This window comes from Gracilinanus agilis, chromosome 2, assembly GCF_016433145.1.
Source record: "Gracilinanus agilis isolate LMUSP501 chromosome 2, AgileGrace, whole genome shotgun sequence".
NCBI lineage: Eukaryota > Metazoa > Chordata > Mammalia > Didelphimorphia > Didelphidae > Gracilinanus > Gracilinanus agilis.
In genome coordinates, this window is record NC_058131.1 from 548,975,344 (window position 1) to 548,994,093 (window position 18,750).

Consider the following 18,750-nt stretch of genomic DNA (forward strand, 5'->3'; position numbering starts at 1 on the left):
AAGAAAGAAAGAAAGCAAGCAAGAAAGAAAGAAAGGAAGGAAGGAAGGAAGGAAGGAAGGAAGGAAGGAAGGAAGAAAGAAAGAAAGGAAGGAAGGAAGGAAGAAAGGAAGAAAATAATAGTCCTTGATCTCAAGGAGCTCACAGTAGAAACAAAGTAAAATTGAAGTTCATCTCAGAGAGAAGACACTAAGATTAAGGAAAAGAGAAGGAAAGTGGGGCAGCTAGGTGGCTCAGTGGGTAGAGAGTCAATTCTTGAGATGAGGAGTACTGAGTTCATATTTGTGTACAGGCACTTCCTAGCTGTGTGACCCTCAGCAAGTCACTTAACCCCCATTACCTTGCCTTTACCACTTTTCTGCCTTGCAACCAATACTTGTATTGATTCTAAACCAGAAAATAAGGGTTTAAAAAAAAAAAAGAGAAAGAGGAAAGGGAAAGAACTAGTTTTATAGTGTCTACTATGTGCCAGACACTGTGCTAAGTACTTCATAAATATCTTACTTGATAAGATAAGAATAAGGAGAACTGAGGGAAATTTATTGTAGAAAGTGGGACTGTAGTTGAAACTTGAAGGAAGTTAGGAAAGCTATGAGAAAGGGAGAAGAGAGTTCTAGGTAAGAAAGACAGTCAGAAAAAATGCCCAGAATTGGGAGGTGGAGCGTTTACGGCTAGGAACAGCAAGGGGTCCAGTCTCACTGGATTACAGAGTATGAGGTATTTGTATAAGAAGGTTGGAAGATAAAGTATATGCCCAAAATAGCCACAAGGCAAGGCAGAGTATGATCAATTTTATAAGAGCAGATGACCACAAGCATGGTAATTTAGGGAAAAATTATATCCAAAGGGGAATATTGAGGGACAAAAAGCTTTTTGCAGGAGATTCCATTAGAATGTATCTTGAAGGATAGGTAGAACTGGGACAATAGATATGTGTGATTTCTTCCAGTATTGTCCCAACTGATATTTTTTAATATTGATTGGTCTATAGTTACTTGAATTCACCTAACTATTCATGGCTTCAACTATCATTAGTGTTCTCATGATTCCTAAATCTATATTTCTGTTCTGTTCTCTCAATCAAGCTCCAGTTACAGAATAGAATTGAATATCAGATATTTCCACTTAGATGTCCCACTGTCATCTCAAACTCAACATGTTCAAAGTCACATTTAACATTTTCTCCTTAAATGAGCTGCCCTTCTCAATCTCATTGGCTCTACCAGTACAACTGATTTTCTACTAATAATCCAAGCTCAAATATTGCAGCTATTTTTGACTCATTCCTTTCTTTCACTTGCTACATTCAGATAGTCAGTCACAGAGTTCTGTTGATTCTTGCTTGAAATATAATTCATTCAATACTTCCTCTCTTTTCCCTTTGTCAGAAACTTAGTTCAGATCTTCATCATCATCTTACATTGGACTACTATGACAGTCAGTTCCCTGACACCAGTCTCTCCTTCCTTCAATTCATCCTTAATAAATCTGCCAAATTATTTCCCCTTAAATGTCATACTTATCATGCCACTTCTCTGCTCAAACTTTTAGTGGTTCCTGCTTCTTACTGCTCCAAGCATGATGTGTCAGAGAAGACAATCTTTTGTTTTTGAGAGTTCTAGTTAATAAAAAGCTTAGCATTTACCAGTGGCTTAAAGAAGTCTACTAAGATCATTCTGGACTGAATTAAGAGACATAGACAATTATTACATAGAATATCATACTGAATTAAGAAAGTTGGCCTAAGAATGGGAAGATCCAGGTTTAATTCTGCCTCTGATACATACTGGGCAAGTCATTAAAATTTTCATGCTCCAGGCAAATCTCTTAAACTGTAAGTTAAAAAAAAAGGTACTAGTGTACTTTGGTGAGTGACTTTTCTTACCTGGAAACTTCCTATACCAGTAAAATCACAAGTTGAGTCCCTATCTCCATGGAATTACACAATCATTCAATCTCAGAATTTAGAGAGTCAATGAGTCTAATCCCTGAATCTTGTCCATAATGTTCTTGTTATTGATTCTTTGCTTGTAATTCTGTTCATCTTCTGCTTAAAGAGATCTAGAGAAGAACTTATTACACTCTAAGCAACTCGTTCCTGTTAGCTCTTCTGACTGCCAAATAACACTGTAGATTCATATCCATGAGAATATTGGTCTATTTCACATGAACTGCCATCTAGGAATGTTCTTCTTTATCCTGTACTTGTATGTTGATTTTTTTAACTCAAGTATAAGATTATGTATTTACTACTAAGATATTTCATCTTGTTAGTCTCTTTTTTAGATCCTGATCCTCTCATCTGCTACTTTAGCTATTCCTCTTAGCTTCATGTCAAGCATAAATTTGATAAGCATTTCATCTTTGTCTTTATGTGAGTCATTGCCAAAAATGTTAAATGGAACAGGACCAAGGACAGAGCTCCCTTCAGGTTGCTCCATTAATTTGGAACATCCATTTGTTTGGCTCTTGACTCTGTGCCAAGAACGTAGTAGGTGCTTAATAAATGCTGGTTGATTGGGCCAATTCTGAACCCACTAAACCATTTCATCTATCCCATATTTCCTCCATCTTGTTCACAATCATAACATGAGAAGATTTGTCAAATTCCTTGCAGACATTTAGCTAGACTGTCTGTAGTATTATACTGCCAAAATGGAATGAGGTTAGTTTGGTTGTTATTTGTTCTTAAGAAACTTATGTTGGCTTTTAATTATCACCTCTTTTCTCCCCTCACAAGGTTCAGAAGCTGTCCTTTTAATAATACCTTCTAGAATTTTGCCAGAAACGTATGCCAAACTCATCAGCTTATAGTACTAGTTTTCTTTCTATTTCTTTTTAAAATTAGGATAATAGCTCTTCTTCAATATTAAGGCACCTCTCCTGCTTACCTTCATTACTCAAAGATTAGTAACAGTGCTTCAACTATAGCATCTGCAAGTTTTTATAGCCCCTTTGGTTGTAGTTCCTCCAGGACAGGTCACATGAATTCACTTAGGGAAGTTAGGTGTTTTCTTGCCTCTCATCTTAGTTTCAATTGTCTATTAGCCATTTCCACTGACTTCTTCCTAGGCTGGTAACCCTTTCCATATTAGAGAGAATTGGTGTGAATGGAGCTGAATAATTCTGCCATCTACTTTTACATATATTCATGTCTCCCTCATCCTGAAAGATAAAAGGAAAGGAGCCTGTGGGAGGAGAGTGAAGGTAATGAGATGGGGATAAGTATAGAATTTAAACTGAATTTATAATTAAGCATCTAGGTTTTAGAATGGAGAAAGTGTTGGACTTATAGTTATGAAGACCTGAATTCCAATCCTGCCTTAGCCACTGAATAGCTATGTGACTCTGACCAATTCATTTAATCTCTCTGCACTTCAGTTTTCCTATCTATAAAAAGGGAAGAATGGTAGCTAACTCAGAGGATCATGGTGAGGATCAAATGAGATCAAATATGCAAAGCACTTTGTAAACCTTAAAGACCTGTCTCACTGATAATCATTATTATTTTCCCTTAGTATTGTTATGGTATTTAGTGTATCTTTTAATATTATTATTATTATCATGAGTCATATGCAGATAGAAGGGTATTTTGAGTGGAGGAAGAATATAATGTCTCTGAGATTTAGGCAAAAGAAGAAGGGTTAGATATTGAGTCACAGATAAGTGAAGGTGGAGATCTGAGTGAAAATGGGTATGAGGTCATGTGGTGCAAATGAGATTGGGGTCTGGTAAGAAGAGCTAGATATGTGAAGGGTGAGGAGAATGTTTCAAGCTATGTTATGGGGAGTGAGCCAAGGAGTCAATGAGAGAGGAAGAGTACATCTTCTCCCACAGGCATAGTTATAAAGCTTAGCTAACTGCCAACATTATTTCCCTGAAAGAGAAAACCCAGACCAAAGACTGACTGAATAAAAGGAAAGATGACACTTCAAAGCAGAAGTGCTAAATTTTAATCTGCTGTCACACACATGCTTTAAAGCCATCTTTAAGGAATTCAGACCATTCCTGTATAACAACATTTACTGAATGAGGATGAATAAGGATTTGGTTAGGGGGTATGTGTATGTGTGTGAGAATTTCTAGCGTGTTGTGGATAAATCTGACTTCATCAAGAGGTAGTAGGCAGCCACTTTTAAGGTCTGATTTAAGAGGTGCTAAAGTGACCCTCTTGCTCCTAAATGTCTCCTGCCCACATTTTTCACATTTCTTGAAATTCTACCACTAAAACTTAAATGATATTTGGTTAGAACCATCTTTGAAGTAAAGGGAAAGGCTTTAAGTAGTTGTAGGGTTAGTTGAAAACAGGGCTCTAAGCTAGAGGGAGTGAAAGAGAGGAAAAAGTCATAGTTTGGGAGTGTGGGATAGTTTAATCTATGAAAAGGAAAACAGGAGAGGGAGCAGGTATTCCAAAAGAAGTGGGGAAAGGGCACAAACTTTAGTTACCTTGCCACTTTGTCTACTTCTTTGAAAACTTCAGTGTGGAAGTGTTTTTTATTTTTTAAGTCCTTTAACCCCGACTCTGCCATTTGGAGTTCAGGATTATTCAGAGAATAGAAAAAGCAAATAGCTGAGTTTTTAAAACTACTGAGCACTAACTAGGTGGTATCTGGCTAGTATTTTATTTAAATTTTTTTCCATCAATGTTCATTAGGTAGATTGGTCTACAGTTTTCTTTCTCTGTTTTAGCTCTTCCTGGTTTAGATCAGGTGATAATTCAAAGTCATTTCAGAATCAACAAGTGTTTATTTCATGTACTGGAACTTCCTTCTAGAGATTTTGAATATTCTCCAATGCATAATGTTGTTTGAGCAATTAGGGTATTCTAGTAGACCAGGAATAACTGGGTTCTGTTGTACTTCTTTTTCAAGAGTCTCACTGTCTAATTTATGTTGTTGTTCAGTTGTTTTTACTTGTGTCCAGCTCACTATGACCCCATCTGGGGTTTTCTCAGCAAAGATACTGGACTGGTTTGCCATTTCCTTCCCCAGCTCATTTTACACATGAGGAAACTGAGAAAAACAAGATTAAATGACTTGTCCTAGGTCACAAAGCTAGTAAGTATCTCAGGTTAGATTTCAACTCAGATCTTTCTGACTTCAGGTCAGGTACTCTATCTACTTTGCTGGCTGTCTAATTTATAGCCATCATCAAAGGGTTGAGATATTAATTGATAACAGTAACCACCAGAAATCTACACTGCTCATGACATGACAGACCTTTGGGCCCATTTTGCCAACCTGGAAAATATCCTTAAAATAATGTACCCAGACTCTAGGACCCATCTAAGTTTTCTCAGTATCATTGGTGCAATAGCCCTGGGACTGATGCAGGCTTTGATGGTGGCAGAAACTTATCAGCTCAGCCCATAGGATCATAGAGCTGGAGCTAGAAGAGACCATTTAGAGGTCATCTATCCACTTCCCTTATTTTACTAAAGTGCACACAGGTGAACTCAGGTTCTATGACTATCAGTTCAGTGTACCATCTTTGGTTCTTTTTCTACTACATCATAATATTTCCAACTTTTTATTAATATTCATAACATATAGCTATAATTATATCACTTCCCTGCTCAAAAGTCTGCAGTGACTCCCCTTAGTCTGACATTCAAGAACCGGTAAAACCTCTCTTCTGTCTATCTTTTCCAGCCTTAATTTAAACTATACTTCTCACCAAAGTATGAGAGAACTCATTCTACTTTTCTACCATTATACAGCCCTTTAAAAAAATTATTACACTTATATAGGATTTCACATTGAAAAATAGTATCTTCTTTGATCTTTGTAACAATCCTGAGAGGTAGGAAGAGGTTTTTTTTTTCATTTTTATTTGATAGATGAGGAAACTGAGGCTTTAAGAGTTTAAAAGAATTTCCCATGATCATTCAAGTAGGTAATTGCATTTCTGGAACTATAAAGAATTAGAATCCAGGTCTCTAGATTTTTCTTGATCTTTTGCACTTTCTTTTGTACCATTCTGGTCATTTCAGGGTCCTTTCGGGTAAAAGAATGGGGAATAGGTTTTTAGTCACTTCTCTGGTCTGCAACAGGCAAGGGCAACAACAGTAAAGTCCCCATCCCCAATTTGCAGGCAGGATGTCTTGTGGGTGTGGGTGATCTAGGAACTGGAAAGATTTCCTGCTTCTCCACCAGCCTCTAGACTGGTTGCACCTGGAACTTCCCAGCTTAACATGGTTTAAGTTATGGCTCTTTGTCCTTGCCAAGGAAGTCTGAAGCAGTTGTAAAGTGAATCATTTCTATTGACTCACAGATGTTAGGAGTTTAGAACACCCTTTGCTAATTCAGCTAAAAATGTCCAGAAGGAGTCTGGACTTGCATAGGTTATAACATTGAAGCCATCTGATACCATGTTTCCGGTGGTGACAGAGTTTTATGAGATGCATTATTCCTTTTGGCCTACTTTATAGGAACACTGTTCTTCAGTTTAGAGACAATAATTTATAATGTAGCTAAGTAGAGTTGAATTCTTTGTTGGTAGAGATTTCAACAAATTTTATTGTAAGGAGTTGTATAAAGCAAAAGAGGATTAAGAGAACACCATTAGGTAACTAACCGATGATGTTCTGATTTAGTGTGATAAATTCTCAGAATTTACATGACAAAGATTGCTAGACACCAGGGTATGAAGACTTTAAAGTTTTTCTTTTTTGGAGTTGGCACTCCTAAAGAAAGCAAACATTTACATAGCATTTTACATTTTGAAAGCTATTTTTTTTTAGTCTTCTTATAGCTTTCCATCCACCCCAGCCACAGTCCATTTTACATACTTTGCAATCCAGTAATCCTGGTTTCCTTGCTGTTCCTCCCATAAGAAACTCTATTTCCTAGCCTTTGGAAATTTTCACTGGCTTTCTCCTATGCCTGGATTTCTCTTCCTCCTCATCTCTGCCTCCTGGCTTCCTTCAAGTCCCAACTAATGTTCCATCTTCAATAGATTTACTAATCTTAATTCTAGTGTCTTCTCTCTGTTGGTTATTTCCAGTTTATCCTGTCTCTGTCTTATTTGCATGTAATTGTCTATCTATTGCCTCCCCATTAGACTGTGAGTTCCTTGAGAGCAGAGAATGTTTATTTGCTTTTCTTTGTATCCTCAGCACTTAGCAAAGTGTCTGGAAATATAGTAGGTACTTAAAAACTGCTAATTGACTTGACTGACACAGCTTTGTGAGGTAGATCTTGTAAGTTGTTATCTCCATTTTATAAATAAAGAAATAGAAGCTCAGAAAGGTGCCTTGACCAGAGCTATCCAGATAGTAGGTAAATAGGACTTGAACTCTGATCATCTGACATCAAGACTTGTGCTTTTTCCACTATGTTAACCCGCTTCTCTGGGCTTGCTAAGGGAGAGCCAACAAAGCCACCACTAAGGGCTACCAAACAAGAATGTTTATACACACTTGCAGTTTGTTGTGTTGTTTGTTACGTTGCTACTTTGCTACTAGCAAGGAAATAAGGCAAAGATCTTCAGGTCCATTTTACCCCTTTCAATCATGGTCTTAGAGTTAGATTTACATTGATCACAATTGGCATGATGGAAACAGAACAGAAAGGAGTTTAGAGGAATTTTCCAACTCCAAACAAGATACCATTTCAGGCTCAGCTAAAGCACATGACATTAAAGCAAGAGGGTATAAAAAGACATACTTGAATTCCTAGGACTTCTTCATTTAGCTGGTTGGGGTATGTGTCATAGAAGAGCTGAAATAGCCCCTGGGGCTCTGAGTAAAATTGTTCATAGACTTGTTCCTACATGGGGAGCTAAAGACCAAAAGATGCTGAATAGAGAATAGCAGAATCTTAGTTGAAAATGCCCAGAAGAGACAGAGAAGAACACAGAAGAGACTGTCAACAGAAAAAAAAACTCATCTAGAAGAGCATGAATTACCAAAGGATCTGAACCCAGTCATCAAAATATCTTCAATAATGGCATCACCAGAGAATATTGCCCATTCTACAGCAGAGCAAGAAGAAGTGTTAGGCATGAATTTTAAAAGCCACCCATGTTTCTTGGCCACACATATTCCCTGGATATAGCTCCTCTTCCACTAGAGGTGTATTAATGTGAAAGAAAGTACTTGTTATTTCTTTTGTTAGGCTCTTTGATTAAATATATATTGTAAATGTTGTGTCTGCTGGTCGGTTGATCAAAGAAGCACATGGGATTGGGCCTCATTAGCTGTCAACTTATTATGTAGATACTTATTAAACAAGATCAAATAAGACAACATTCGTAAAGCACTTAACACAGTGCTTCCTTAGTCTCCCTTTTTCTCTTATCTCTTCCCCTACTCTTTATCCTCCTCCCTTCTCTCTTCTCTTCCCTTATCCCCTTCCCCACTCTTCCTTCTATCCCTTATCACTTCCTTTGCCCCTTCTCTCCCTTTCCCTTCCCTTCTATGTGTCAGTCTCTAGGGATATGTATACAAAGAAAATTCAGCCAAGGTTCTCAAGAAGCTTGGATTCTAAGGCTGTGGTCTTAAGGGGATGCTGACCATTAAAATATTTCAGGCATGGGATAGTTTTCAGGAAATCAGTGTCTAAGGAGAAGCCCTGGTGCCACCTCTATCTATCTCTTCCTTTCCCAGCTAAGGGTAGCTTCCTCTTTCTTTTATATCTATCCCAGGGATCTCAGTGCAAGGTTGATGGTAAATTTGGAACCTCAGTCTTAATCAGAACAAGGTAGCTGGAAGGGAGAAGAGTAGTTTCACTTGCCAGGCAGGTAAGCCAGCTATCTTTCTTTACCTCAAAGTAGAAAGTAGAAAATCTTTTTGCAATAAAGAGAAATGTTCAAACCACAACCCACCTCCCACCACCACACACACCATTATACATAACATCAAAGATAACTACAGGCAAAGCAAATTGTGGGCATGCACACGCTTGCTTACACACAAACATACATGCACAGACCAGAACCGATAATAGCAACACCACCCCCTAATTTATTGCTTTTAGTATACACTAGATCATGGTGAGGTGACAGCATGATGAAGGAGGGAAGACGAATACACTGACTGTTGGGCACAGCTGGCTGATTTGCTTTTTAAAAATAACTCTGGAACTGATAACCAGAGGCAGTGTGTTCGTCTTAATTTTTAAACTTTAAATATTAGCTTTTCACTTTCCTGTGATTTGGAACTATGCAAGTTGCCAAGGAAGCCTTGCTCTTATGTCAAACTTAAGGGCTCCTACAGAACCTTCAGTACAAAGTGACCTGGGGCATGAGTTACACAGACTCTCCAACTATCAAGGCTTGTGAGTTCTGAATTAAAGCATCATGGTGTAGAGTTCAGTAGCCACTAGATGAGGCAGTGGATAGAGTACTGGGTCTGGAATCAGGAAGACTTATCTGAGTTCTGGGTGGACAAGCCACTTCATCCTCTTTGCCTTAGTTTCCTCAGCTGTCAAATGAGCTGGAGAAGGAAATGGCAAGCCACTCCAATACCTTTGCCAAGAAAACCCCAAATGGTATCATGAAGAGTAAGACACAACTGAAACAGAATACTAATGACAATGGGATGTGGAATACTAGATTTGGAGTTAAAGGATTTGGGTTCAAATCTTATTTCTATTATTCATTTCCTTTGTTATCTTAGGCAAGTCATTTAACTTCTTTGGGCCTCTGTTTCTCCATTTGTGAAGTTGTTGTTTTTTGTTTTTGTTTTTGTTTTTTTGTAGAGAGATCTTAGAAGACATTGAATCCAATGTCCTTGTATTACATATGAGGAAAATAAGGCATAGAAAAATTAGAGGACTTGCCTAGGGTCCTACAGCTAATAATTTCCTGAGGTAGGATTTGAACCCAGGTCTTCTGGACTCCAGGTTGAATGCTTTGCCTCCTTTTCCTCATTAGATCCCTGCTTATCCTTTCAAACATAATTGAAATGCCACCTTCCTTAAAAAGCCTTGCCGAGTCCCTCTCCCATCTCCTGTTGTTCTCGGACTCCCCTGCTGACCTCACATATCACTTTGTTTTTAACCTCAGAATGAATTTATTCTATAACACTGAATTTTGTAGTTAACTGTGTTGGTGATTTAACTGCTACCAGAATAAAGGGCTGTCTCATTTTTATCTTGGCAATTCCAGCACCTTGAATGGTCCCTGGCACATAGTAGACACTTGAGGCATGCTTCTTGGTTTATAGATCCAGGGAATGGATTGTGTATTAGCTAAACTCTTCATATTTTCCAAACTCCTGAGATCTCTTAGTGTGACAGTGTCTCTGTACCTAGCAGGTATTTGTAGGAACATAAGATGTGTGAGTGTGAGTATGTGTGTGTGTGTGTGTGTGTGTGTGTGTGACAGACAGACAGACAGTCAGAGATAGAGAGACAAGGAAGGGATATTTGAGATCTAATCCACCCCCTTTCCCTTTTAACACCTGAGGAAACTAATAACCTATCTAGTAGACTTAGATTCAAGATGACTTCAGTTCAAATCTTACTTTTGACACTATAACAGCAACAATAAGAACAATTATAAAAACTAGTAACTATATGGCACTTTTAGGTGTAACATTTTACTTTAACTCTTTAAAGTCATCTCATATGATCTTTACAACCTTGGGAGATATAGTCTGCTTATTATACCCATTTTACAGATGAATAAACTGAAGTAACTAGGAAGGAAGGAAATAAACCTTTATTAAGTACATGCTATATTCCAGGCATTGTGCTAAGAATTTTGTGAAAAAATATCTCATTGTACTATCACAACAATCCTGGGAAGTATTATTATACCCATTCTATAGGTGAGGAAACTGAAGCAGGCAGAGGTTAAATCACTTGTCCAGAGTCATATAGCTAGTATCTGAAGCAAGATTCAAACTCAGATCTTCCTGACTCCATGTCCCAAACTTTATTTACTATACTATCTAACTGCCACTTACTAGCCGTGTGTCCCTAGTTAAGTAAGTCATATAACCTTTCTAAGCCCTAGTTTTCTTTTTAGCTCTGAAATTCAGATAATAATAATAATAGCCTTCTAAAAGTATTACTGAGGAGATTACACAAAATAACTTATGTAAACAATTTATAAACCTTAAAAATATTATACAAATATGAACTATTACTATGACCAAATGTTTGTTGTCTTGGATTGAAAAGCAGCAAGTTCAGGTTTGTACCCCCAAAAGATTAAAAAACAAAAAAAGAAGAAAAAAGACCTATATGCACAAAAATATTTATAGCATCTCTTTTTGCTGTGGCAAAGAATTAGAAATTGAAGGGATGCCCATCAATTGAGGAATGGCTGAATAAGTTGTGGCGTATGAGTGTAATGGAACACTATTATGCCATAAGAAATGATGAGCAGAATGCATTTAGAAAATCCTGGGAAGACTTACATGAACTGATGTAAAATGAAGTGAGCAGAACCAGGAGAACACTATACATAATAACAGAAATATTGCACAATGATTAACAGCGAATGACTTAGCAATTCTCAGCAATATAAAAAAAAATCCAAGACAATTCTGAAGGACTTATTCATCTCCAGAGAAAGAAATAATGAAATCTGAATTCAGACTGAAGCATACTATTTTTAAAAAATTCTTTATTTTTCTTGGTTTTTGCCTATATTTTCTTTCACAGAATCACTAGCATGGAGATATTATGTTTTGCATGACTACACATGCATAACCTTTATCAAATTGTTTGCCTTCTCAATGAGGGAGAAAAAGAGGGAAGGTGGGAAGGAGTTTTGGAATTCAAAATTGTGAAAAATGAAGGTTAAAAATTATTTTTACATGTAATTGGAAAAAATAAAATTTTGAAAATAGAAAAAAAGGTAGCCAGTTTATAAACTTTAGCTCAAATATCTCTACCTCCAAAGTTTGAGGCTTACTTTAATCATGCCAAAAGAAATTAAAAAATCAAATGTGCTGCTTTTGTAAATGGAAGATTTGGTTTTAAATTCCATCTCTGCTTCTTAGAGCCTACGTAGCCTTTGGAAAGTTTTTGTTTTCTATTTTAAATCCTTACCTTCTGTCTTAATATTAATTCTAGGACAAAACAGTGGTAAGGATAGGCAATTGCGGTTAAGTGACTTGCCCAGGAAATGTCTAAGGTCATATTTGAACTCAGGTCCTCTTGATGCCAGGTCTGGCTCTCTAACTACTCTGCTCCCTAGCTGCCTCTGGAAACTCTTTTAACTTTCCTTGGCCTCAATTTCCTCAAATGTAAAATGAGTAGATTGGACCAGACTATTTCTAAAGTCCCCGTGAGTTCTAAAAGTTGTGATTCCATTACTGGATGATTTCTAAATCTTAACCTAATTAAGGCAATTCAATAATTGGCATCTTGCCTTGACCCTTTTAAAAGGTACCAAAAACAAACAAACAAATGCATATGGACTAGATAGGGGAGACCTGACTTAACAGCCTTTTAATGAAAGTCAAAAGGATTTTAATTGGCTGCAGTCCAACAAAATATGTTAGTAACTGCAGGATGTGACTACTTTTTATTTTTCATTTTTATTCATTTATATTTTTAAACCCTTTAAAAGACCTTCTGTCTTAGAATTGATAGAAAGTGTCAGTTCCAAACCAGAAGAGTAGTAAGGGCTGAGCATTTGGGGTTAAGTGACTTGCCCAGGGTCATATAGCTAGAAAGGGTCTGAGGCCAGATTTGAATACAAGATCTCCTGTCTCTAGACTTGGCTCTCAATATACTGAGCCACCTGGTTGCCACTATGGCTACTTTTTAAATAAAAGCTAATTTAATCTTAGACTGAATTAACAAGTAATAGTGGCATAATATCTGAATCCAAGGAGATAGCAATTCTAAGCCCTGCTGATCTTCTCCAGTTTATCTTGTATGTGCATCTTGTTTGTACATTGGTGTTTGCATGTTGTCTCCCTCATTAGACTGGAAGTTCTTGGGTGACACAGTCTATTTGGGGGAGTTTGTTTGTTTGATTTTGCCTCTTTTTTTTTTTTTTTTGTATCACAAGTGATTAGCACAGTGCCTGGCACATAGTAGATACTTAATAAATGCTAATTGATCAACCAACTGGTCAGATAGCACCTAGAGAATTAAGTTCTGGATTTCTCGTTCTAAAAAGTTCACTGACCAACATTTGGTCAGTGGCTCTCTTAAAATCCAAAGCTAGTTGAATTTTAACCAAAGAGTTGCCATGTCATGTTACTGACATATAAATTTAGAGTCTACTAAAACCCCCAGGATGAAGTATTGTTCCCCCAGCTCTCTCTACTTCCTGAAATTGTATATGTAGTTGATTTTTTTTGAACCCAGCATCAAAATACACTTCTCCCTACTAAATTTAATCTTCTTAAGACTTAATCCATCATTCTTGTCTGGGATTCTAATTTTTGGATGCCAACTCTGTCATTCATTGTGAGATTAGCAGTCAAAAAGCTTTTATTAAGCACTGCCTATATGCCAGGCAATGTGGTAAGCATGGGGATATGAATTAAGGTGAAAAGACAGTCTACAATCAATATTTTAATGGAGATAAAATACATAACTAAGCAAGAACATACAAGATAAGTATACATATCTAGTGTATATATATGTATATATATATCTACATACATATAAACAATATAAACTGAGTCTTTTTGTTTAACTTTTACCTTCCATCTTAGAATTAATACTGTGCATTGGTTCCAAGGCAAAAGAATGATAAAGGCTAGATAATGGGGGTTAAGTGGCTTATCCAGGGTCACACAGCTAGGAAATGTCTGAAGCCACATTTGAAACTTTGGCTCTCAATCCACTGAGCCACCTAGCTACCCCCTAGAGTTGAGCCTTGAAGGAATGGAGGGAAGACAGGAGTTGGAGTTGAGGAGGGAGATCATTCCAAGCATGGAAGACAACTCATGCAAATACAAGAAGTCAGAAGAATAGTGTGTAAGGAGTAGCAAATAGGTCAATGTAGCTAGATCATAAAATGTACGGAGAGGAGAAGTAGAGGGTAAGACTGAAAGGTGTAAAGGAGCCAGACTGAAGTTCTTTAAGTGCTAAACAGAAGATTTTATATTAGATCCTGAAGTTAATAGTGAGTCACTGAGGTTTGTTGAATGGAAGCGGGGTGGGGTGGGGTGACAGGATTAGATCAGTTTTTGAAAAAAAAAAGTCTTTGACAGCTTAGTGAAGGATAGATTGGTTTTGGGAAAGACACAAGGCAGAGAAAACACTTAGAAAATGATGGTAATTGTCCAGGAGAGAGGTAATATGAGGTTGTATGAATAGAGAGAAAGAAATATAAACAAGAGATATTGTAGAAGATCAGAAAGACAAGATTTAATAACAAATTGGATTTGTGGAATGAGTGTGAGTGAAGAATCAAGGAGACTCTGATGTTTCAAGTCTGTGTGACTGGGAGCATGGTAGAAGTCCTGACAGTTATAAGAAAGAGGAAGGTTTGAAGGAAAGATAAAGAGTTCTATTTTGGACATAATGAGTTTGAGGTGCCTTCCTATTTTGTGTCACCTGCAAATGTAATTTGTAAGAATGTCAGCAATGGCTTCATTGAAGTCCTTGAGATCACAGGATCATAGAAAGCAGAGATTTTAAAACAGAGAGCTATATAGTTCAACTGCCATTTTAAAGACAAGGAAATAAGGGCTGAGAGAAATGGGCTAGCTTACCCAAAGTAATACATTTATTATCTAGAACTTGCAAAGTCAAGAGAGATCTCAACAAAGGTATCCTCCATCCAGGATTCTTTCCCATGTTATTACCCTGACTTGCCCTCCTTCACAGAATGTTAATGTCTAGCAGAGTTAACCCACTCTAGAGGAGTAGGCACGGAGGACATGGGTGCTGAGACAAGAGTGAATCACGAATAGAGGTTATGGCAAGTGTGACGATGGCCTTGGGCTAGGTGCTTGGTGTGGTTGATCTCATGCTTAATTACAGTGCAAAAATATATAGGCAATTAAAGAAAACAAAGAGACCTAAATTTGAAGGCAGGCCCTGTTTCATGTTGACTTTGTATCTTAGCATCTGACACAGTGCTTAAATGGTAGTAGGTTCTCTATAAATATTTATTGAATTAAATTGTTTTGAGTTAAATGTATACCTTAAGTCTCCTGCATTCTTCTTCCTCTTCTTATTAGGATGCTTGAAGACAAAATCCAAGTTTTATACTTGAATACAAAAGCACAAGGCAGGTAAAAAACTGACATGTGTATATGACTTGAGACCTCAAGATAATTATTTCAATTTTCTATTTCTTTTTCCATTATAACACCTTGCATTCCTAAATTACTTTATAGGTTATAAGGCACTTTTGCAAATACCTCATTCAGTGGCCCGAGGGAGGCAGGCAGAGCAGGCTATGCTCCATTTTGGAGAAGGGGAAAATGTAACTCTAGGATCCTAAAAGATGGGCTCTGATAGAGATGGCAAGAAGCCTGGGGGCTGCGGAATTTAGGGCCTGAGAAGAGCAAAACAGAAAGGAATGAATGCCCTTCGCCTGCCCTTGCTGTTATTCTGAGGGAGGAGTCACTGCTAGGGTTTTTAGGACTAAGAAGCACCATGTTCATGCTTAATTTAAGCTCTACCTTTGCCAGCAAAACCCCTTCTCTGGCTTTCAGGAAACTAATGGCTCTTCCCAAACTGGGGCTTCCACACCCTGGTGACACATTCAAAATCACTCTTCTTCCCATGAGGCATCCTCCCTTCCCTTATAATCTGAACAGACAGGCAGATGCTACAGAAGTGGAAAGATTAGAACAAGTAGGAGAGAAGATGGCAACCAGAAGGAAAATGTAACAGAAGAAAATATCTCCTCTCTCTAGTCTTTCTCTGTCTCTCCTCTCTCTCCCTCTCTCCAGCATCTTTTGGTTACAAGGGCTTTTATGTGAAGATTTCAATGAATATGAGAATACTGAGGCTCAAAAAGGTGAATGACTTGTTCAGGGTGATAAAGGTAGTTTAAAAACACAGAACACTGCAAGAGTGGAAACAGAAGAAAAACAACCACTTGAACACATGGATTGATGCCGGCATGGTTGGGGATGTAGACACTAAACAACCTCACCAAAGTAACTATCAATAATATGTAAATAAGTCTTGATTGATCACACATGTTAAAACAGTGGAAATGCACATTGGATATGGGGAGGGTGAAGGGGAAAGTAAAAACGAGAATCATGTAACCGTGGAAAATGTTTCTAAAAAATAAAATAATAAATAATAAATAAAATAAAAACACAGAACATTTGATCCCAAACCCATTGCTCTTTTTGCTAGGGCAGCTAGCTCTCCTATCATCCTTATTCAATGAGACTCTTTTATACCAAATTAACACTTTACTTTCTTGTTACTTGGCTCTCTGTATCCTTTTGTGGCACAATGAGGGGACAAATTCAGACACAGCACAGTATAATCCAATAAACTAGAGCAAAAGAGTCTCATAGCCCTGGTCAGTTGATAAGGATAGAATCATGGAATATGAGAGCTGGCAGATATCTTAATGACTATGTAGGTCAGGAGGTTTGTTTTTTTTTTAATTGTTATTTTAATTCTTAACCTTCTGTCTTAGTATAAGTTTTAAGACTAAAGAGAAGCAAGGGTTAGGCCATCAGAGTTAAGTGACTTGCCCAGCGTCCTATAGTGAGGAAGTGTCTGAGGACAAATTTGAATCCAAGATCTTCCATCTCCAGGCCTAGTTCTCTATCCATTGTACACCTGGCTGCCCCCTAGTCCAGGAGTTTTTAATCTGGGGTCCATAGACCCATTACTGTGGATAGACTTCAGGGGATCCATGAACTAGGTTGAGAAAAAAAATCTTCATTTTCACTAATTAATGTCTATGTAAATTTAGTTTTTCTATCAATTATGAATGGAGACAGCAAACATTTTCTGAGAAAGGGTCCAAGGACTTTACCAACCTTGCTAAAGGGGTTCAAGATGCATAAAAAGCTCAAGACTTTCAATCTAGTCCAACTTCCTTAGTTTCCAATGAGGAAATAATCTAAAAGTAAAAAATGATGTACCTAAGGTTACTTATCTAGCTAATGGCAATCAAGACTTGAATACTCATGTCTCACAATTCCTCATCCATTTTTCTTTCTACTATATTATGACTATTATCAAACAATTAATCAATGAACATCTTATTAAGTGCTTACTAGAGGCAGCTAGCTGGATAGAGTTGTGGGCCTGGAGTCAGGAAGATCTGAATTCAAATCCTCTCTCATATACTTATTATGTGATCCTGAGGATATAACTTTACCTCTATATGCCTCCATTTCCCTAACTGTAAAATGGGAATAATAATAAGAGCATCTGTTTGTTTTCTTTTTTAATTCCAACCTTCTGAGTAATATTGCGAATATAGAGACAAAAATGAACCAGGAACTTACATTCCATCTTACTTTGGTAAGAGTAAAAAAAAAAAGCCAAGAAATTTATAATCAAAACTCTTTAATCAATTAATTATTGAACAAAACAACCAATTAATTTAATGGGAAAAAATCAGCTGCTTTAATGATGACATCAATTGATTTCAAGTCATTTCAGACTTATCAATAGACTGTCATGTGCCAAAGGCACCTGGATGATTCAGTGTTCCACTTTTCAAAAGGTCAGGATGACACAGCCCAAGTGTCAGGACATTAGAAGAAGCCACAAAATCCTATCCTGAAATCACAAAGATAACAGCAGATGGTTTCCTTGTTTCATGAAGCCCCTTTCTCCAAACTGCTTCTTGTTTTTTTCATTTAAATCCAAGAATCATTTACCAAGCACCTCCTTTGTGCCAGGCACTGGGTTGGACATTGGAGATGCAAAGATAAAGAGAAAACAATCTCGGCCCCCAAAGAGCTTACATTCTATCGGAGGGCTTTAACAAGTATGTACATTTAAATGACAAACTACATACAAAGTAGTAGAAGGTAATTTATAGAGGTAGTTTGAACTAAACTCTAGGACTGGGGGCTGAGTGAAAGCTTTGGAGATCAGTAGTCAGGAGAAAGCCCATCTCCCCTCCAATTTAGATTGACCACTAATCAGTGGAAACAACTAATGCCAGGGTTAGTTGACTGCACTTGACATCAGCTCTGGTTGTGACTCTGGAATGTTTATGAGCAAATCTCAGACATCAAATAAGTGATTGTATTAAGAGTCAAATCCTGTGTCAGTTTAAAGAATAGGCAATATAGAATATGCTCTATAATGCATTGAATAGACTACAAGATGTAGAGGATATCTATAGTATATAGAAGCACAATGTGATGTGCTATTTCTATAGACCTTTTCTATAGAATTTCTATAGACTTCCCTTTACAAAATACTAGATAGATATGATATAGATAGAAAGATATATTTCTCCCATATTCATTTACTCTCTCTCTCTCTCTCTCTCTCTCTCTCTCTCCCTCTCTCTCTTCCTCTCATATTTCTATTCTATAGAATAGGGACAGAAGTCTTCATTACTGAAAATATAAGGCAGTAAGCTGGCAGGTGGGGAACACTGGCTATATTGCCTTTTATTCCTCCGCTACTTATCTTCCATTAGGAAGACAGTGTTTCCTAATAATTATAGCTAGCATTTAGATAATGCTTTCAAGGTTTGCAAAGCACTTTACATCTATTATCTCATTTGATCCTCACCAAAACCCTGTGAAGCACATGCCATTATTTACAGATAAAGGTAAGTGAGGTTAAATTGCTTGCCCAGGGTCACAGAGCTTAAAAGCTGGGGCAGGACTTGAACTCACCAGCTTCTTGACTCCAAATCTAACAGTTGGCCATCCG